The sequence below is a fragment of the Miniopterus natalensis genome, chromosome 10 (assembly GCF_054644295.1).
Source record: "Miniopterus natalensis isolate mMinNat1 chromosome 10, mMinNat1.hap1, whole genome shotgun sequence".
Classification (NCBI taxonomy): domain Eukaryota; kingdom Metazoa; phylum Chordata; class Mammalia; order Chiroptera; family Miniopteridae; genus Miniopterus; species Miniopterus natalensis.
This window is the reverse complement of record NC_142090.1, coordinates 70801309-70822699: the sequence shown is the minus strand read 5'-3', so window position 1 is coordinate 70822699 and position 21391 is coordinate 70801309. Positions and strand designations below refer to the sequence as shown.

At 38.6% G+C, this 21391-nt stretch overlaps 1 long non-coding RNA gene across 1 annotated transcript in view; it reads right to left on the bottom strand.

Moving 5' to 3' along the window:
- Positions 1–8559: 8559 nt before the first annotated feature.
- LOC107540334 (uncharacterized) overlaps positions 8560–21391 on the bottom strand; it is a 44550-nt gene continuing 31718 nt past the window's right edge. The window contains exons 4-5 of the long non-coding RNA XR_001603498.2: positions 11772–11816; positions 8560–10576 (exon numbers count right to left, since the gene is read on the bottom strand). This is a non-coding gene — a long non-coding RNA (uncharacterized LOC107540334). The remainder of the gene's footprint in view (positions 10577–11771; positions 11817–21391) is intronic.

Sequence of the window (21391 nt, the reverse complement as noted above, 5' to 3'; positions counted from 1 at the left end):
CACTAAGGCATTGAGTTTCATCTTATACTCCCAGTTCCCTCCCTCTGAAAACTCTCTCTAACCAGTGCCGGATAGTTGATGGCTTCACTGGTTTTCCTCTGAACAATTTCCATTAGGTTTCCCTGTAAAACGTGGTGGGATCTGTGTCAATGTTCCAACTGCAGGTGGCACTGACTGACTTAATTTTTCAGGTCTGTTCTTGGTTACTCTTTCTTAACCTGGGAGTGAACAGAACACTGCACATCATGAATCATGTTGAAGGAAAAGCCTGAAGAATAGTTCCTTCAGGCGGGAAACCATTTCCTCTTTTTACCTATTGTGCTCCTAGGAGTTCAGCCAGGACCGCATCCGTTTAGTTTGTTTGATAGATCTTAGTGTCCAGCGCGACGTAAACGTGGAGACATTTGATAAGTGCTGTATCGTGATAGCTGAGGCTGTCATTGTCATTATTAGGCTTCATAAAGGCCTTTTCAAAAAGTGATTTGATGGTGCAACTTCATGGCAAGGTATATTTTGTTTCTAGGTTTCTTTTAATAGAAAGCTTGAAGGAACTGCATTTGTTTAAACCTCCAGGGAATCATAGGAAGGAATCGTAGGGCCCATGTAGTCCATGTACTTTATGTTACACAGGAAGAATCTGAAGAATGGAGAGGTTTGACTTGTTCAATATAAAGAGTGTAGTTGGTTCCAGATCTAGGGGGGAAAAAACTGGTTTTCTGATCCCAAACACAGAGAAATTTCTACCATACCAAAGCAAGAAGTTACTTTTGCTATTACAAAATGGTAATTCATAATTCTTATTCAAAATTGTGTCCTGAAGTCATGCTTTAGAACTCAAAATGGGATACCAAGAACACCGAGAACAGCTTGATATATCCCTTCCCAGTTTGGAGATGCTGATAGAGCGGGTGGGCTCATCCTATTTTAGTAAGCATTTATTGAATAATAATAAAATCCAGAGTTAATAGAATACAACCTAATTAAGTCTAGCTGGGTAGCCAATTTCGACCTCAGCTGACTAAGGAAACTGGAAGAATTTAAGTGAATAGAACTTCAGAGTCTGTGTTACTATTGGCTTTGGAGAATTAAAAAAAAAAAAATTAGAGACTTACCTCCCTGGTGAGATGGCCAGTGTTGAAAGCAAACCTCCTTTAGAGTGACTCAGGTATCAATTTCTGTTGGGGTTCAGGGAAACGACTGGGGATTTTACAATACATAATATCGTATGTATTCTGACACTGATGATTTTCATTGGCTGAGGCAAATTGATGTAGTCTAAGATGAAAATCCTATCCATCCCAAAGTAGGCCTGATGCAAAATGCAGCTACCACAACAAACCTCAAAAGACGTTTGTTCATTTGGTTAATTTTGTGGCCAAATGTTTTATTTCATAATTCTGGAAGTCAACCAATTCCCTGTTCCCTCGCTACATTTCAACACTGAATAAATACAGTGCCGGACTTGGCCCACCGCGAACGACCTGCTATCACTCACGCAGGCCAAGCCGCAAGGTCTGAATTGACTTTGCCCTCCTTCTGGATTGCGGTGGGGAAAATAAATGCACACAGTGACTTATGTCTGTTTCTTCAGGTGACTTTCACCTTGGCTGACTTGATTTGTGCTGAGGGGACCACAGAGAGACCTTCATCTGCTTTCCAGCAACCAAAGGTCAAGCTATTTTCATGCTTCTCTGTCTCATTTTCCTTCCTTCTGGGGTTGATCCTGTTCTTTCAGTCCTTATATTATTGTCACACCTTTTTTTTTTTACATATATTTTTATTGATTTCAGAGAGAGGAAGGGAGAGGGGGAGAGAGAAACATCAATGATGAGAGAGTCATTGATCTGCTTCCTCCTGTACGCCCCCCACTGGGGATGGAGCCCGCAACCCGGGCATGTGTCCGGATGGGGAATCGAACCGCGAATTCAACGGCGATCTCCTGGATCCCAGGTCGCTGCTCAACTACTTTGACACGCCAGCCGGGCATCACACCTTTTTAAAAAAACTATTTTCACTTTGTGATTGATGGCAGGCCCTTTTTAAGTATAGTATAAACCTATTTGGTTCTTTTACAAAAGAAGAATTCTCATGCAGAGTCTTCTCTTTGCCCCTGGCCCCAGCCACGCTGAAGGACTTGCTACTCTCCGCAGGTCTGAGGCGTCTCCATCGCCTTAGGCTTCTGCGTAGGCGGCTTCATTTGCCTAAAATATTCATTCTTTCCTTCTGTGCCTGGCTGATCTCCAGTACCCTTCGAGAGTTAGCTTCGCTATCGGTGCCTCCAGAAAACCTCCCCTGGCCCATTCAGTCTGCGTGAGGTGCCCCTCCACTGTAACCTGGGCTCATCAATCTACTCCATACACCATGGTGTCGCCCCATGTAGCCACCACCACCTCATAAGCCAACGTAGAGCAAGCACTGGCTGCTCTTTCTTTCTATCGCCCATGCCAAGCATAGGGCCTGACACACAGTAGGTACAAAACACACGATGACTGAAAACATGGATGGGCATTTGGAAGAAGAAATCGGCTTGCTGGAGTGTTAATTACAAACATACATTTTATAGCAAATAGTTATACGATATAGATGGAAGAAAGTGCGATTTGAAATCACAAAACATGAGGCATGACCTAGATATGAATCCTGGCTCTGCCTCATTTCAGTTCGTACCTCTGTAAAACAGATCCCTAATGGTGAAAACAATTCTTAGAGACAGGTTACTTTTTTTTTTTTTTTTCATTGTAAGAGACAGTGAAGTGGCTTGGTGGTTTCCAGTTAACTAAACAACTATATATATTGAGCCTTTAATTTGCACTTGTCACAGTACGCAATATATAGCACTCTCAAAAATAATTCAGAGCTGAGCTGACATATAAATGTTCAAATAAATAAATGTTCCAACTTGGACAAAACCAGTCTGGCCAAGACCACAAGTTCATATGCTAATGTGTGTAAGGAAAGTACCAACTCAGGATGCTTAGGGGGAGGAGTGTTGCAAGAAAGGGATTTTACAGCTTCAGGGCTGAGGACAACAAAGAATAATAAAATTTGATAAGTGAGTGGGTCCTTAAAGCCACCCATCTTCTTTGATTTAGAACAAGTTTGGTTGAGGTTTGGTGAATCAAAGAATTCACAGTCCTGCCTGGAATTCAGAATTCTCAGTCTGGTACTTTTTCCACCGTAACATCTGACCTCGTATATGAAAGGTTGAAGCTAAGGCCAGAAGTGACAGGCGCATGCAAGGCCAAGCGTAGAGTAGTGACAGGCACATGCAAGGCCAAGTGTAGAGTAGTCACAGGCGCATGCAAGGCCAAGCGTAGAAAGAAAATGTAGCGGAGTCGAGGCCCCAGGAGCACATGTAGACTCAACGCTCCAGCTAGACGCACTAGACAAAATTCATAGCTATTTCAAATGCTACATGAAGTAAATATCTGCTTTTATTTTTCCCTCCCAGCATCATTGATAAGAAAACTCCATTTTTCCTCAATGGATTGTTTCTTCCAGACTCAGCCCTTGTAACTTAAATGGAGCCTCTCCATCTAGGAGCACCTTGTTGCCATTCTGCATATTTCTAGATTTAGTGCCTCAGCCTCTTAGATATTTGTAGAGTAAACATTACAAAGTGGATACAAGAATATTCTATCTAACCTTTTGTAATTCTGAGATCTGACTTGGTGATCTCTTCTATAGTAGTGTATTCATGCTGTATTTCATTTACGTGCTTATTGAAGCATTTTTCCACCTCTCACATTGTGAACCTTTGCCTTTACCTGACAAGATCATCTCTAAAATATTTAAACTTTATTTCCAACTCCCCATAAATGCAGTTTTCATCACTAGGCTTCTGCTAGAACCTGTTTCACCCAACTTCATAAGGTCCACACTCCATATTGTCAATGGTAACACTATGATTTTCCTCTTTTTCAGGTGTGTTTTTGAACCCTGCCTCTGTTTCCAGAAGAGAGCCGGCTCTGCCGATACACACCTTGGGTTTGGATGCCGGCTGTACCACATGACCTTGGGAAAGCTACTTCCCGCCTGACAATTTATAGCTACCTCATATGACTGTTGTAGGAATAGACTGATATAGACATCGTATGTAATGCATTTATTAGAGTTCATGGTACTTAGTAAGCACTATAAACATTAGACATTATTATTATCATTGTTATTCTTGTTCCAAAGCAGTCACCCTGGGTACTCTTTTCCATATATTTATTCCACTTTTGTTTAAGTTGTTAAAATTATAAAGCTACTTTCAATATTTTGAGGAATAAAAACAGGTAATTTTTACTCTAAGATACAAACTGACTATTGCCTTTACCGGCCACTTAGTGAGAAAATAATATTTCTCTCTATTAACTCTAAGCAAGTTAGATGGATGATAGACAGATGATAGATAGATAGATAGATGATAGACAGATGATAGCTATATGATAGATAGATATAGATAGATGATAGATGTTGGTGTGTCTATCTCTACTCTCTACTACTACATTTCACCCTCTGTCTTAACAAAGGACTGAGAGCTTGTACATCTTATTATTTCCAGCTCTTATAGCATATGACCTGGCACATAGAAAGAAGATAGGGAGGGACGAAGCTAGGGATGAGACACTAAAGAATTACCTCATAGTATTTCCAATTTTTTTGCACTCTGAAGTCAAGAAAGCACTTTAAAGTGGTGCATATGTGTGTGTGCACGTATTTCTCCTTTTTATCAAAATGTTAAGAAACTGTCCAACTTTCTTTTTCATTAAACTGTAACGTGTCCAATATTTAAATGAATGTGCCTATTGATGCTTTTTAAAAGAGTATATCAAAAGAGATATTGCTTTGTTATATACTTTGTGCAAATACATTTCATTCATTCAACATAAACTTACTGATCACCTACTGTGGGGTAAGCAATATGCTAGATGCTGGGAATAGTATGATCTCTGCTCTCCTGTAGATTATAGACTGATGCAGCAGAATGACTATAGGTAGATAAACAGTGACATGACAGCAAGTGTGTGATTCAGCGCAGTTGTAATCAGCATAGATCCTGAGGATAAGGTAACTAACATGACTGGAAACGGAATGGTTGTCCTAACGCTATCTCTCGGTTCTCTTTGCTAGAACAGAATGCGCTCATTTATAAACTTTAAAAAATTAATATTAATTTTGTTCTCTCACATCTTAGCTTTTGAAGACCACTCAGGCGTGCTCTCCCTGCCTTCCCTTTACAGGTGCCCATGTTTACTTTTTTAACTCAACTCCTTAACTTCTGCCTCTATCACTTCTTGACTCCCAAAGTGGACAGTAAGGGCATCGCCATAGGAGAAGGCAAGAGTGGGGTCATGACAAAATTATTGGGGTACAAGCTCATATATCTTCTAGTGCTATGACGGAAACTCAACTCAAACTTGTTTAGGCAAGAAAGGTGATATATCACCCCTCACTACCAAACTGTAATGATGAGGAATACGCCGTCCATTGGGTACTACTCCGGCCAGGGGATTTAACTACTCACAGGATTCTCTCACCGTCTCACATGCCTCCTATTTCCACGTCCATTCCATTCCTCCATACAGACTTCCTTCACACTGTTGAAACAGTGGCTACGGGTAGCTTAAAGGCTATTATGATACTAGTAGACAATAGAGGTCCTTCTATTGGTTTCCACTTGAAAAACTCTTTAGAAAAATTTCGATTAACCAGAGGTGATCTGGAACAATGAAATGTGACCAGAAGTGTAGGCTCTATAAGAAAATGCTGGCTTTTGTCCAACCATGCTGTGGCGGGAGGAAGGGAGAAAATATTTGAGAAGAGGAATGAGCAGTGGGGCAAAGAGGCAGTCATACATGCATGCTGGTTTCCAACAAATGCTAATTGAGTTCCTACTGTGTGTCAAGCACTGAACTTGTTGTCACAGTGTGGTGGGGGAGAAAAATATTATTCAAATAATCTATAAATGAGCCCTCTCAATGGAGGACAGGAGCAGGTATCCTATTCCAAGTGAATTCCACTCTCCGGAAACTTCCTGAACCTGACCACAGCCAGCTCCATCAGCCTGGGATCAGTCAGGAAAACAAAGCCACTGTAACTATTCCAAAAATAAAAGGTTTCATTGAAGTTTTACAGCAACCCCAGTGGTGATATGGGACAGAGGGAGTTGGAGGGGGAGAAAGCTTTATTTTCTACATTTTATAAATGCAAAAACTAAAGCTAAGAGAGGTTCCACAGCTGAAGTAACAGTGGAACTGTGGTTCAAATCCAAATCTCTCACCAGAGAACCCGGTTTCTGACCTGCATGCAACATTGCCCTTCTATGCCATTCCTTTTTTGATACACACAGTTGTGAAATTTTCAGTAAATAAGACCCCTGGACAGCAGTCAGGCAGCATGGGTGAAACTCAATGTACCCGCAAGGGCCTGTCATCTCCTTCTACATGGTTGCTAAGGTGTAGCTGAGGAAATGTAATATAAATAAGTAGAAAGAGCCTGGTGGCATGGGGATTAGGTGAAGCAACTGTTCATTTCTGGAAGTCTGTGTGAAAAATAATGCCAAAATCAAAATCCAAAAGCGTTGGGTGGAGTGAGCCCAGTCTCTGGATAGTTGGCTGTACAAACTCAAAAGCTCCAAGCCTCCTGGCCAAGTGCAGTGTGATTGGCAGCTCGCAGAGATGGCTGCGATGGAAATAGCAGGCATGCGGATCAGGGCTGAGGTGAGCGAACAGAAATGCCTGGGTCCCTGGAGGAAGAGTGTGAGGAGAGAGAAATGACATTTTGGCATTCAGGGAAGTTTCTGGATTCAGTATATCATGTTGAATAAAAGATAATGTGCACTTGGCAATAGAAATGAAACTTAATGACTCATTTGTTGAGATAAATCTGACTCCTCTTGAAAGAGATTTTTGTCTCAGGTTGCAGACTTGAGTAATTATGTTTGTCTAGAAGCAACTTATTTAATTATAAATCAGAGCGGGGATGGATCTGAATACTAGCAAAAGGGAAAAGGGAAGGAATAATAATTAAAAGGTTTCAGAATAGCATAATATACTTAGGCACAGGTAGTAAATTGCTAACGTGTGAACGTAACAGTTTATAAACGTGTGATATATGGCCTTGCTGGTTAGTTTCTATTTTATCTAAGTTGGTGTTCTCACCAGTAAATTATCTACCAGCCGATTCCAAAATGGAAAAAAAAGCACACAAACACAGGCTATCACTCCCATGAAAACAGGCTTTAACCTGGAACCTCCAACATGTGGTAGCAGAGACTGCAAACGTGTAGGAGAGTCGGATGGGAGCAGAGGCACCTGATTATCAAGTTCTAGTCCCTTCTGTTTAATCTGCTATCAGAAATGTCTACGGACCCATGTGAAAGTAACTTTGAAATGAGGAAGTTAGGATGGGAAAGGCCTTGCATAGTACAAACTTGGGTTCAGATAGACATATAAGGACATGTTACAGGAAAGCAAAAGAGAGTGAAATTGAGTAAGAGAGAGAGAGAGAGAGAGAGAGGAAGAGAGGGAGAGAGAGGCAGAGAATAAAAGCTTATTGTATTTACTCATATTTTTGCTTATTATGCTCTTTCTTCCTGAAAGTCTAAGGTTCTTTTTTATATTGTTTCCTTTCTGAATAGAGAAATTCCTTTAGCCGCTCTTTGAGGGTAGGTCTCCTGGGACAAATCCTCTTAGTTTATCTTTCTCTCAATTTCCCCTTCGTTCCTGAAAGACACATTCACTAGCTATAGGACTGGATTGACAATTCTTTTTGTTTGTTTGTTTGTTTGCTTATCTTTATTGTTAAAAGTATTTCAGAATTTCTCCTTTCAGCCTCCATGGGTTCTGATAAGAAATCTTCTGGTCTTCTGTTTCTCTCCTATATATGAGGTGTTGTATTTCTCTAACAGCTTTCAAGACTTCTTCTTTAATTTTCAGGACTTTAATTTTGAGGTGCTTTGGCATGGATTTCTTCGGGACTCATTCAGTGTCCTAAATCTGTAGGTTTATATCTCTTATCAAAGTTGGGGTGTTTTCAGCCATTATTTCTTTGAGTATTTTTTCATCCCTCTTTCACGCCTCCTTCTAGGACTCCAATGACACGAATATTAGATGTCTTGGTATAATCTCCTAGGTCCTTGAGATTGTTTTCATTTATGTTTCATTTATTTGACCTCCGCTGCTCAGACAGTGATTTCAGTGGTAGCTATTCTTTCCTTTGTCCCTTCCATTCTGCCCTTGAGTCCATCCACTGGCCTTTTCATTTTGGTTCTTGTACTTTTCAGTTCTGAAATTTCCATTTGATTCTTTATATATCTGTTTCTTTGATGAGGCTTTCTAATTTTTTCATTTGTTTCAAATATGTTTTTAGTTGCTCACTGAAGTATGTTTTTGATGGCTCTTTTAAGATATTTGTCAGACAGTTCTAGCATCTAGGTCATCTTGGTGTTACTATCTTTTGCTTGCCTCTTTTCATTCAGAATGAGATCTTCCTGGTTCTTGGTATGATGGGTGATTTTCTATTGCAACCAGGACACTTTTTTCTTTTTACCATTTTCTGAGGGTTTTATAACTTTTTCTGACACTGCTCTGTCAGTAGAAGGCAGAGCACCACATCATTATTGTTAGCTGGTGGCTAAAGTCCACATTCCCCATTCATCCTTCATTTACACAAGAAGGGAAACTCCTCATTACTGCTGGGTGGATTAGCCATTGTGAAAATCCTGAATTTCCACTAGGGCTCCTCTGATACCACCTAGTGGAAAGGGGATGGAATGCCTTATTACTTATGGGGGGAGTGGAAGTCCAGGCTTTCTACTTGGTCTCCACTGACACTGAGACTTAAAATGAGAGCACTGGCCAGCAGGGACAAAAGTCCTAGCTTTCTACTCGACTTTCTCTGACATCATCACAGTGGGGGTGTTGAGGTATCTCATTCCAAACCCATGAAGGTGAATTCTCAGCTCCCCACTTAGCTTTTAAGGGTGAGGGTTAGGGTGACACTACAGAATTATATGTGGTATTTGGCTTGAGTAGAGTTATTTTCTTTTTATTTAATTTTCAATTATAGTAGAGATACAAGATTATATTCGCTTCAAGGGTAGAGTGAGTATCATCTAAATGTTTTCTGTCTTGGGGTACTATAGAATTTTAACATTTAAAAAAACTTTAAGAATCATATGTTCCAATTCTTTCATTTTACATATAAGGCCCAGAGAAAATTAAATACATTGTCTATTATCATAATTTCTAGTTAGTATCAGACATTGGATTAAAACTTAAGCCTTGAATTTGCACTTTATGGTTCTTTCTTCTTTACTAGGCACATTGTACACCCACAATTAATTCAGGAGATAAAAGAGAACCATCCTAAGTATTTAAAAGTATTTTGCTTTTTTAGACAACTATGAGCTTGTAAATTTAATTGTCCAAGCATAAATGTTTCACTTTATCAATGTAAATATGATATTATTGCAAAAGCTTATGGAGTTACAATTTCAAAAACAATTGGTGTATTCACATGACCTAATCATTAGAATTTTTTCTTTTCTTTTCTTTTCTTTTACAGATTTCACCAACATTTTCCCTAACATTTGCTCCTAAAACACTTTACTGTTTGAAGTTCAACAGGAAATATGTCACTATAAGAAATCCTACCTTTTCAAAGCTGTGCCTTAAAATTAGCTCATTTTTCATAGTTTTTGCCAATTTTAGCTGATTTACAATTTTCATTTTAACATGAAAATCTTCATTTTAATATTTTAACATAATAGTTAAGTACATAATAGCATAATAATTTAATGTGCTATTAATATAATAATTTATTGAGTGTCACTGGGCCAAGTACTAAAAATTATTAAAACCTAATCGAGTCTTTTAAATGTTTATAGCTTGTGGCATGACATAGATTTGCAAATGTGCAAAATTACAATCAAGACTGTGTTGTGAGAACACTATATATCATTCTAATACAGAAGATGAAGGGTAACAAAATACTAACTTCCTTTGAACTTCTACATTCAAGCACAAGGCATGTAAAAATACTCCACAGTTAGAAAAGCTCAGGAATCTTGTTTCTAAATTTAAAATTTACCATGGAAGAGAAGAGGGGATGATTTCCTTAAATTTGCACATAAGAAAGAAATGCAGTCACACAGCGCTGAAAAAAAGTTACTTAATGTTAATCTACTTTGATAAAGATTTATATTCCTCTATGAAACCAGATGGTAAAGATTATATATTTTGATATAAAATGGGTAAATATGCCATGATGGAAAGAAAGGATTATGGAGAGAACTTTGATCTACGGAGGTGCTAGAAACAATTAAAGATATGAAAGAAGTAAGTATCACCAGTCCCAGATGGAGTTCCTGTGAATTCAACTAAGTGTTCCAAGACTGTTTGACAATTCCTCTAGCAGATGTTTTTAATCTTGGATTGAAAGCCCATGCGTTACCTGGACGCATGGAAAAGGCTACTTTGGAAGTGATGGCAGGAAAAGCATCAGACCTGGACTCTGGTTCTTCATTTTTATTGATCTTTCTGACTTCAGTGTCTATCAACCAGCAACCGCTCTTTGGTGATTATCTCTGTAGGAGGCATAAGAAAGGACATGGGTCACTTGAGATCATCTGAAGGATATGCAAGAAGGAAATCAAACACGGTTATATATTTTCTAAAAGTATCCAACAATGAAGTTTTACACTAGAACAAGCAAAGTTAAAAAAAATGTAGATTAGATTATTTTAATAGGGGTAGACTTGGAGGTAGTATGTCATGCATCTAAATGGCAGAACAGAGGACATCTCATCCTGACATGTCCAAATATTCTGGAATTTAAGTTGGGAGACGAATGGAAAATTACTATCAGGAAAAAAAAATCTTGGCATGACCCTAAATGGTGAGACATCTATTATTGCAGCCTGGAATTTAGACGTAATCTAAGAGTCAAAGAAAAAAATGATTTTTAGGTTCAATGATATCTGATTATTAGACATCAAACAGCAAATAATTAGTCATTTAATTCCTTACTATTGAGTCATTTGAAAAGAAGTGTATTTCCAAAGATATGGGACATGTTCAGTAGACATTTCATTCACACTACTGAAGTTTTTTGTTAGCATCTTCCAAATCTCACTTGGAAAACATCAAATCTGTTCTTAGCTGAATGTGCAAAATCCAAAAAGAGGATTTCCACGGGCACAACCTACAGACTGACAAGGCAAACGTGAAACTTCAAAATTGTTAAAATCGCATTCCTTTGCTTTCGATAGGTAATAATAGAGTTACTAAATAAATTACAATAAAAATTAATTTGCCAAGAATCTCTTTCTCCCCCTCCTTCCTTCCCCCACCACCCTGTCTCTCTCCTGCTTTCCTATTCTCCTTCTCACTCACTTTTTTATTCCAGACACTTCCATTTAGAGGCCTAGAGAAATAAATATTTCAGAGAGGAATTCCATGCTTTCTTTGGAGGGAAAATTCCCCAAGAGTTCAATAACGCTCTATAGAAACAGTTAGTGGTGGGAGGCCTTTCCTACTAAATTTAAAACAATATTATCAGGCATGCCAATTAAAATCCTTGTGGGATTGGGTGTGGTGGTAGAAGCAGCTTCAGGTCACTGCCGAACACAGAGAAAGTGTTCAAAGCAAACCTCTAAAAGAAATTGGGTCTTTTTTCCTCCCATTTTAATAGAAAGGATGGTTCATTCTTATATCTACTCTTTTGTTGATATAACCTTAAAATTTTGGCAACATGTCTCAGAAAACTGACCACATCCCTACCTTTTATTCCATGAAAGATGGGGAAATGCTGATCTGGGTAAGTTTCTGAGGAGACAGAGAGAAGGTTCGTGAACCTTAGCATTATTATAGTTCTTAAAGCAGGATTGTTCCAAGAACAAGTTTGGATAGAGGGAGAGCACAATGATTTTCCACGTTAGAACTCTATTTTCTAAGTTTTTGTATGACTGACCACCCAGAATAATAAATTATTGTTATAGTATAAATGGGTGGCATTCAAATATTTATGGATCAGTATAATTTAATAACAGGTCTAGTAAAATAATTTGCTATATAAAGAAAAAGAGAAAATCTATTGTATTTCTATAATTTAAGCCATACTTATTTTTACATTTCTACAACCAGTACGTATATTTTTATAATTGATGTGTACCTTTGAGGTGAGACTTTTAAAAAGGTAAATCAATGATGCCTTTTCATGTAACCCTAGTTTTTAAAAAGTACATTATTTGCTATAAAACGACATTGTTTAATTTTCTATGGATTTTTATTACTCTGTCTTTAATACCTGTAACAAAAAAGACTACATGAAAATAAAATGGTAGCTATTACATGATTAAATTTGGAAGACTCTCATATAACACACACAGAAACATAATTATGTCATCTTCTTCAGACATCAAAGGGCTACTACCCAAAGCCTTAGATTATAAAAGTACACCCTGGGCCAGTGTGTTAGTCTATTTGGGGTGCTATAACAGAATGCCATAAACTGAGTGGCTTATAAACAAGAGAAATTTATTTCTCACACGTCCAGAGGTGGGAAAGTCCAAGATCAAGGCACCTGCAGATTCGGTGTCTGGCGAGGGGGGGCTTCCTGGTTCCCAGATGGCTGCCTTCTCACTTAACCTCACATGGTGAAAAGAGGCAAGAAAGCTCTCGGGGGGGGGTCTTTTTTTATAAAGGCACTAATCCCATTCACAAGGGCTCAGCCCTCATGATCTAATCACCTCCCAAAGGCCCCACCTCCAAATGCCATCACATTAGGTGTTAGGATCTAACATGAATTTTGGAGGGACACAAACATCCAGTCTATAGAAGCCAGTGAGAAGCTGAATTAGTATTTTGGATCACACCTAGGCCAAGTCTAAGGAGGAGCTTATCTTCAAATTATGTTGTGCTGTCTCATCCCAATGTTTCCTTCAACCTTGATATCAAGGTACTTGCAGAGAATATTTAAGGTAGGATGAGATAGTTACTCATATAGCCCACTGGACAGATTTTTCCACAGAGACAAAATTGGAATCAGGAAGGAGAGGTGGGAAGGGAGAGGTAACGGGATTCATACCTTACTTTTTATGGGCGGGAGGTCATCACTAAGCATGGGAATTTTCAGAGTTCGTAATTGCCTCTCTGAGGGACTCAGATACTCTAATCAACAGGTGAGTCAGTGGTAAATAGCTGCTTGAGGATATCTTCATGTCTGGAATTTTCCCTCTGCCCTTGGTAATTCCACCACTGTCATATTGGGGTACCCAAGTGTATACTTAACAGATTGATTATATCTCGACCCAAGGTTTTACAGGTAAAGTCCCTAATTTGGACTTAGTCTAACAAATACATACTTAACATAATTATTGATTTACAGTCTTATATTGGATTTTGATATACATGGGAGAAAATGGACAAATAAAGCATATTCATTTTTAAAGCGTGTGAGACTAGATACTGGACTCTTAGACTGAAGTTCTGTGGAGTAAGGGGTTGTCCAGGGCCAGGAAGAAGACATTTAAACTCCCCAGCAGCTTTGGAAAATTATTCATGAAGTTGCTCTTTACCCTAAAAATCTAGTCAATATTTATTGCTATTAAAAAGGAATTACAGTTCCTAAAAGAACCAAACTCCTTTAACTTCCTGAATCTTTTTGTTTGTTTTTTGAGACCTATCACACTGTGCTTATAAGTTGGGTAAGCCTCAACAATTGGACTGAAGACTCCTTACTATGCAGGTGAATTTGGATACGGCTTTAAGACACCAGTACGCGTGCCAAGGAAGTACAGAATAAACTGCCCTTAAAGACTTTTAGAGTAGAAAACAAAGCCTATTATCCAAACTATTGAAATTAGAAAAGGAGAAGCATCATGAACACAAATGCATGAAAATAACTGAATTGTGCCCTCAGCCATCTTAAATTTATGTAGAAACCCCAAAGTGAAGAGGTTCACTGCCAATGCCAGCACCCTCCCCCTTTGGAATCAACTGTACATAGAAAATCCGCCAGCTGGGGGGCGGGGGGGGGGGGGGAGTGGCGGGAGAGAACAATTTGGGCGGACAGAAGAAACGCTTTCGCTTGCTTGTTCCTTTTTAAAGTTCTGTATCGGTTTCTTTAATGAAATCACGCACATGTAAGTAGAGTCCTGCACCTGCTAACGGCAGCCTGCGTTCTGCAAACCTGAGCGGACCTCGCGGTTGCGCGGCTGTTAGGAGCGCGCTCCCACAGGCGCGGGGGCAGAGCCCGCTGCTTCGGGCCGCAGGCCTGTGCTGAACACTGGGGGCAACTGTAACATAATACAAGTATTTCTGTATCTAAATAGATCTAAACATAGAAAAGGTACAGTAAAAATATGGTGTAAAAGATAAAAAAATGATCCCCCTGTTCAGGGCGCTTAGAGGAACGGAGCCTGCAGGCCTGGAAGTTGCTCTGGGTGAGTCCTGAGTGTGCGGTGAGTGTGTGCGGCCCCGGGCGTTACGGGCACTGCTGGACTTTATAAACACTGCGCATGCAGGCTACACTAAATTTACAAAACAACAGGGACAAATCAAGCACAAGAGAGAATTATGCATTCAGGACACATGGTTAATAGACGTGTGAGGCTGCTACCAGCATAACATGGCATGCTGTTTCCCTGGGAAAAAAAAAATTTCATAAGTAGAAAAGAATACACTCTAAAATGATGATCAGAAGCATAATATAAATACATAAACTGGCAACAGTGATCATAATTGAGTATTATGTACTGAACATAATTGCACGTATTATAATTTAATACAACTGGCCGTGCAGTAGGTTTGTTTATACCATGTGGGTCATGGTTTTGCTACATTATGACAGCTACGACTCACTAGGTGACAGGAACTTCTCCACTCTTATAATCGAATGGGACCGCCATCGTATTTGTGGTTTGTTGTTGACCGAAACGTCCTTGCTCGGCACATGACTGTACAATACACCCACCTACATGCACACACAGATAGAAACCTCAAATTAAAGGCTCTTTATGAGTCTATTTTCCATTGACTCATCCTAATCTTTACCCATCTGAGGTGACCTTTTCATCTCTACCTCCTCTCCCCAGACTGCAAGCCTTGATTCAGATACAGTTCAGGTCTCTGAGCTTTTCAGTGGAGATGCAACTCCTGTCGGCCAAGTCCTGAAGCACTTGACAATGGAATACTCCTGCCTAAATGTCACTCCCCTCAGTTCAACTGCAGGTATTTAGTTAGGTCATAACCGCTCTCAAACATGTACCAAAGGTAGTTGTTTGACTTTCAAAGATACAATGTTGAAAATATAACAGTTCTTTAGAACCTGGCCCAGTCTTGAGTGAGAAAAGTATACCTGGTTCTTAATACTTTTTCTAGCACCTGACAGAAGAGACACATAATCCAGCCTTTTCTAAATTACCTCTTCAGGATTTCACAGAGACAATGGAAACTTTTCAACATTGTACCTCATGAAGTTGTAACCCGGCTGATAAATCTGTTTATTTCCCTCCAAGTATGCCATGCTTTTCATAACAGGGACATTTTCTAAGTGTGCAAATGAATGGCAACACTCCCATTTGAATCTCAGTCTTCATGCTCTCTCTGCAAAAAAAAATTTGTGAATTTTCAACTTCTGTTTTTCCATCGCTGCAAGCTAACCATGAGACCTAGCTTGAAGGCAGTTTGGGCCATTTTTTTCCTAATGCACTTACTTTGATAGCTAAAAACGACCTCAGAGAATGATGAATACCTCGTGGGGGTCGATGACATAAATCTGCTCCAGTGTGCCCGATGCAAGTCAGAAGGAATGTTACAGCTATATTGCTGTGGAAACCTGGTAACACTGAGCAGACCACACTAGATATAAAATCTTCAAAAAGCATAACTACTTAACCTGGACTTGAATTTATGTTTAATGAACTTGTTACCAACAAAATGCAGTGAACTCTTTTCTCTAGAGCTTGCATAATGTGTTACAATACTACCAAGAAGAAAACCCCTCTCCAAAAGTTTCAAATATGCTAACAAAAAGGAATGAATGACTTTCTGATGCTTTTTATTTCTTGGGTCCCTTAAGCATGTTTTAAATTCTACTTGAGGGAAGGGTTGTGCCATGAGGGAGGGGGGTGATGGGGAAGGCTGGTATCAAATATATGTCATTTAACTGTGTGTCTACACAGGACACTGAAATAAAATAATGTTTTGGTCAAAACGTTTGTGGGGGCAGTCTTTAAGGTGGTTGAAAGAATGATTTTATGGGAGCCTTGTATACATAAATCAACTAATAAAAAGTCAATTCAATGCTCCAACCTGACAGACTAAATAAATTACGAATTAGGAACATTTATGGTTATGGTGACACAGGTTGCTTATCTTAGTGGTTAAGAATGTGACCTCCAGAGCTAAGTCATGGGGGTCAAAACCCTGAGTGACCATGGGCAAGTTAATCTCCCTGTGCCTCAGTTTCCTTAACTGTAAAATGAAGATAATAATAGTACCTACTTCATAGGGTTATAATGAAGACTAAATGACTTAATATTTGTAAATAAAAGGCATGGAAGAGCAGCTAGCAAATGCTCAATAATGCTTAACTGTTATTTTTAGATTTATATAAGTTGTTTTATCAACATCAAATATTAACTGTAAATATACTCATGTAGTGGGTGTTGAATTTACATAGCTGATCTCATTCTTGACTGTTCAAAGGACAGCCTCAGTATTGTGCCCGGGTATGTGCAAACTCATGGTTCAATTTTCAGCCAGTGAAGCTGCGAGAGTCCTAGCAGCATGGAGATTAGGATCTTTGAGATGAAAGAGATTGGAAGCGATTTTAGCTGTAATCCAATCTGATTTTCTAGAGTAGGAAACCAAGGTCCACAGAAATTAAGTCTCTTTACCAAGGAACCATAATTAGCAGAGCTAAGCCTTGATTTTGGGTACAAGTAGAAAACTCAAACAGGCAATTGACAATTTTTTGATAGTGTGTTTCAGTCATTGTATTATAAAAAGATAACTGTACATTAGTATGGAAATCATTGTGTAATTAAGTCTTTTGATTCCTATCAGAGACTCATCATTAAGTATGACTGATGTTATTTAGTAATTGCAATGACATAAGTAACATTTGCATATTTAAAATAGGAAAAATGGTATCACAATATGATAAAATCATATGTCCAATAGATGGACATTTATTTCCAATTTTCTTTTTGTTACTAAAAACAATGATATAATAAATATCCTTAAACATGAAAAAAATAATACATAGGAAAAATGTTTGGCATTTGCACACTATAAATACAGCTAGTATAGAGTATAATATCTAGCACTAAAAGGTACGGCCAGCATATAAAAATACAACTCTGTTCAAGAAGAAAAGCAAACATTTTGATTTTCCATCACACTGATGATACGGTTTTCCATGTAATGCTCATAACAATCTCACAAGTAGCTGTCACTGAATTTATTTTGTGACTAAGTAAACTGAGGATCGAGGTTATTTAGTTAGTTTTGTCTAGGGTCACACAATTAATGACTGGCCCAGATGAATTCAAAGACAGATTTCTGGCACCAAACCCCACACTATGTCTAATCTACTGGATGAGCTTATTTCACATGCCTTCTGAAAATATAAAGGCTTCTTGGAGATGATTCCTTTGCATAGTACAAATCGTTTTTAAATGGTAAGTGAAGTTCAACTGGATGATTTCCTCCATGACTGAAATTTCTTTATACAAGCAAAGGCTTCAAAGGAGCTTGCTGCTTTAAGTGTAGTCTGAGGCTCCACAGTATGGGCATTGCCCAGGAGCTTAGAAACACAGATTCTCAGCTCCCCGCCCAGGTCTACTGAATTGGAATCTGCACTTTAACAAGCTCCCAGATGTTTTATATGCACATTGAGCTTTGAAAAGCACCAGTCTAAATGACTATTCACTTTAAAATGCTGCTCAAATACCGTTAGTGGTGTTAATCATGGTGGCTGCATCGTAAGGTTTATAACTGTCAAATCACTATGTTGTACTCCTGATATTAGGATAATATTGTGTGTGAACTCTAACTTTAAAAAGAAAGCATTAGAGTATTAAAGTTGTCTAATCAACTCAGTTTAGAATTTTGTAAAGTAACTGCTAAGAAAAATCATTTTGCTTACAAAAAAATAATAATGGTGGCTGTACAAACTAAATAGCATTTATTTTTTAAATCAAAGTTTAAATTATTATGTATTGCAATTTCTTTCCTCTTCAGTTTACCTCAAGCTTTGCACAGTGACTTAAAAGTGCCACTTCAGGACTTTTGAAAGCAAAGGAATTATCAGCTCACTGGGAATTTTACAAGGATCTGAAACCTCTTCCAGGGAACTAGGAGGAGAGAAATAGCAGAGCATCGAACCACCCTTGCTCACCGTAATTGCTAACATTTACAAAAATCTCTAAAATTGCAAGGAAATTTTATACATGCCCAATGAGAGACAATGATATAACTGAATAATCCAGAAATTGGGGTATATGACAGACTGTAAAAGCAATGTTCTTCAATTAGGAAAATTTCCTTAAAAATTGCTACTTCTAACAAGTACCTTACATGTCATGTATTTTGGTTTTCACAACAGTTCCGTGAGCTAAACTTTGTTATTCCCATATTACCATAGAAAAAATGAAGACTAGGGTGGCTGAGAAATAAATAATATCCTGAGTAGCTATTATAATGGTGAAACAGATTAGACTTGGCTGTCTGCAAGCTCATGCTCTTTTTATATTAGTGACTTTAGTGCAGAAGAGGTTTTGTTTGTAGGGCAGGAGAGTTTTATAAACGATTAATTAAAATATATTTTTTACATTCAAAAACATGTGAAGCCTGCCACATGAATCCAGTGGACAGTAGTGCTTTTAGCTATTCTTGTGATCACTCAGTTTACAATCTGATTATGCATTTTAGTATTACATATCCTAATGATGAAATATATTGTACAAGGTAGTGTTGAATTACAAGAATATGAATATACCAGGTTCTATCATAGATACCCTTCCAAACTATTTTCTGTGATAAACTTGACTTTTTTTTCTATTTGGGGTGTTATTTGTCTCTTCTAATTACTGACTTTTATTTATGCTTTCTTCCCTTTTATTTATTTATATTTTTATTTTTAAAATATGTCCTTATTGAGAGAGGAAGGGAGAGGGAGGGAGAGAGAAACATCAATGATGGGAGAGTCATTGATCAGGTGCTAGGGATAGAGCCTGCAACCCGGGCATGTGCCCTGACCGGGAATCAAACCTCCGTCTCTTTGATCCTAGGTCGATGCTCAACTGCTGAGCCACGCCTGGCCAGGCCCTCTCTTTTATTTTTTACATGAATTCATCAAGGTGTTTATCTGGTTTAAAAGAAAATGGAGCTAGAGCGACAGTTCCTCAAATCACCCAGGTCACTTCCTGTGTTTCTCTATAACACACATTGGCTATGTTGTTGGAATCAAACTTACACCGTTAACTAAGGCGCGGCCACGTTCTGTTCAAACTGGGCATGGCCTACCAATCAGCGGGGAATCCTGGCGGACTTCTGGGCGGAGATTATTTTTCTCTCTTCCACAGCTGTAAAGGGTGCAGGATGGTGTTGTGTGGAATAAATGGGAAAATGCACGAGAGATGGCAAACCTGTCCTGCACTTTCCATGACAAAGTAGGACAAAGACTTACTATGTATGTTGCATTTAATCTGCGTCATAAAAATAAAATAATAGTGGTTGGAAACTACAATATATATGTCTACACTTAACTTGACTGAGAGTTCTATGAATAAATATTTTAGAAATGCTTTGGTAAGATACAATTTCGGGAACAAGAGGGAAATTATGAAAACATACATTTTTAAAAATAACATTTCTTTTCCTCTGTCATTGGCAACTTTCTCATCATATGTAAAAATGAAAAAGAATATTGCCCAAGCTTTGAGAGAGAAGTTTCTAAATAAAAGTATGGCTGTGTTCTGCTAGAGTATAGTAATTTTAAATACATTATGAGAAAATTTAAGAGATTATACAAATATGTGACTTAATCATCAAAATTGATTCTAAGTGTGATTTGAGAGAAAGTAAAAAAGGCTGAATGAATAATATAAATCATGGGGAGATAAGTGGAATAACCAGAATACGGAAGGAAGAGAGGAAGATTGGGGGTCATCATGAGGAGCCCTCTTTGAATGCCACTGAAGCTGATATTTGAGGGATGAGAAGGAGTCTGTCATGAGGAACATGGGTGAGGGGATTAGAAGAAAAGATGAGAAAGTAGGGAGAGAGAAGGCAAGGGGCCTGGTGCTGAGTCTTGAGGATCTGTGACCCTTGAAGTCTGGTTGGAGAAATAACTTGCAAAGTAGGAAAGTCATGAGAACATAGAGTGGTATGGGGAAAGTCTGGTGACCTGCTGAAAGAGAAAATTAAAGAGTGTCCAATCCTGCTGAGAGATTATTTAAGGTAAGGACAGATTGTGTCTGTTAGAATTTGAACTTGGATGGTGGGAGACATGAATGTAGAAGAATCGAGAAGAAGCTGATGGGCATGTGCCAAGTGAGAAGGAGACACAAGAGGAGTAGGCAATAGTTTTGTAATGTTTGGTGGGAGGGTGGTGGTGGAAGAAATGAAGCATTTCTGGAAGAAGATATAGAAACAAAATATGGGTAATGAGTCTACTTTTCAACTTCATTCTTTTATTATTTTGGGCCCCCTTGAGATTTCATAAAAATATTAGGATGGATTTTTCTATTTATGCCAAAAATGTTATTGGGATTTTGATTCAGATTGCACTGAATCTATAGATCTCTTTGGGTAATACTGTCATCTTAACAATATTAAGTCTCAGCACCAGTTACTGAAAAAAGTGAGTTTTGGGGATATTTTTAAAGCTCACCTGAGGATATGTTTATTGATTTTAGAGAGACAGAAAGGGAGAGAGCTAGAGAAAGAGAGAAACATTGCCTTTCATACATGGCCAGGCTTGGGATTGAACCCCCAACCTCGATATGTGCCTTGACTGAGAATCGAACTCGCAACCTTTTGGTGTACAGGACAGTGCTCCAGCTGACTGATCCACCTGGCCAGGGCGTGAGTTTATTTTTAATTTTACTTCAAAGTGGCCAAAGACATACAACAAAATGAGATGTGTTTACTCTTGAAAAACTGCTACTAGATTGGGAAAAACTAATGGCAATTCTTGCCTCGGGATGTTACCAATCCCATCCTACTCCACCACTCCAGCTCAGGCAGCAAAGTTTGAAACTTTATAAATGGTGGATGATGGTTGACTCAGTTTATCGTTAATGGCAAAACGCAGCAGCTTTACTAGAAAAGCTGGTGGACTCATTCAAGAGGAGGGGACAGTAGGTTAATATACAATAGTCTACTCTTCT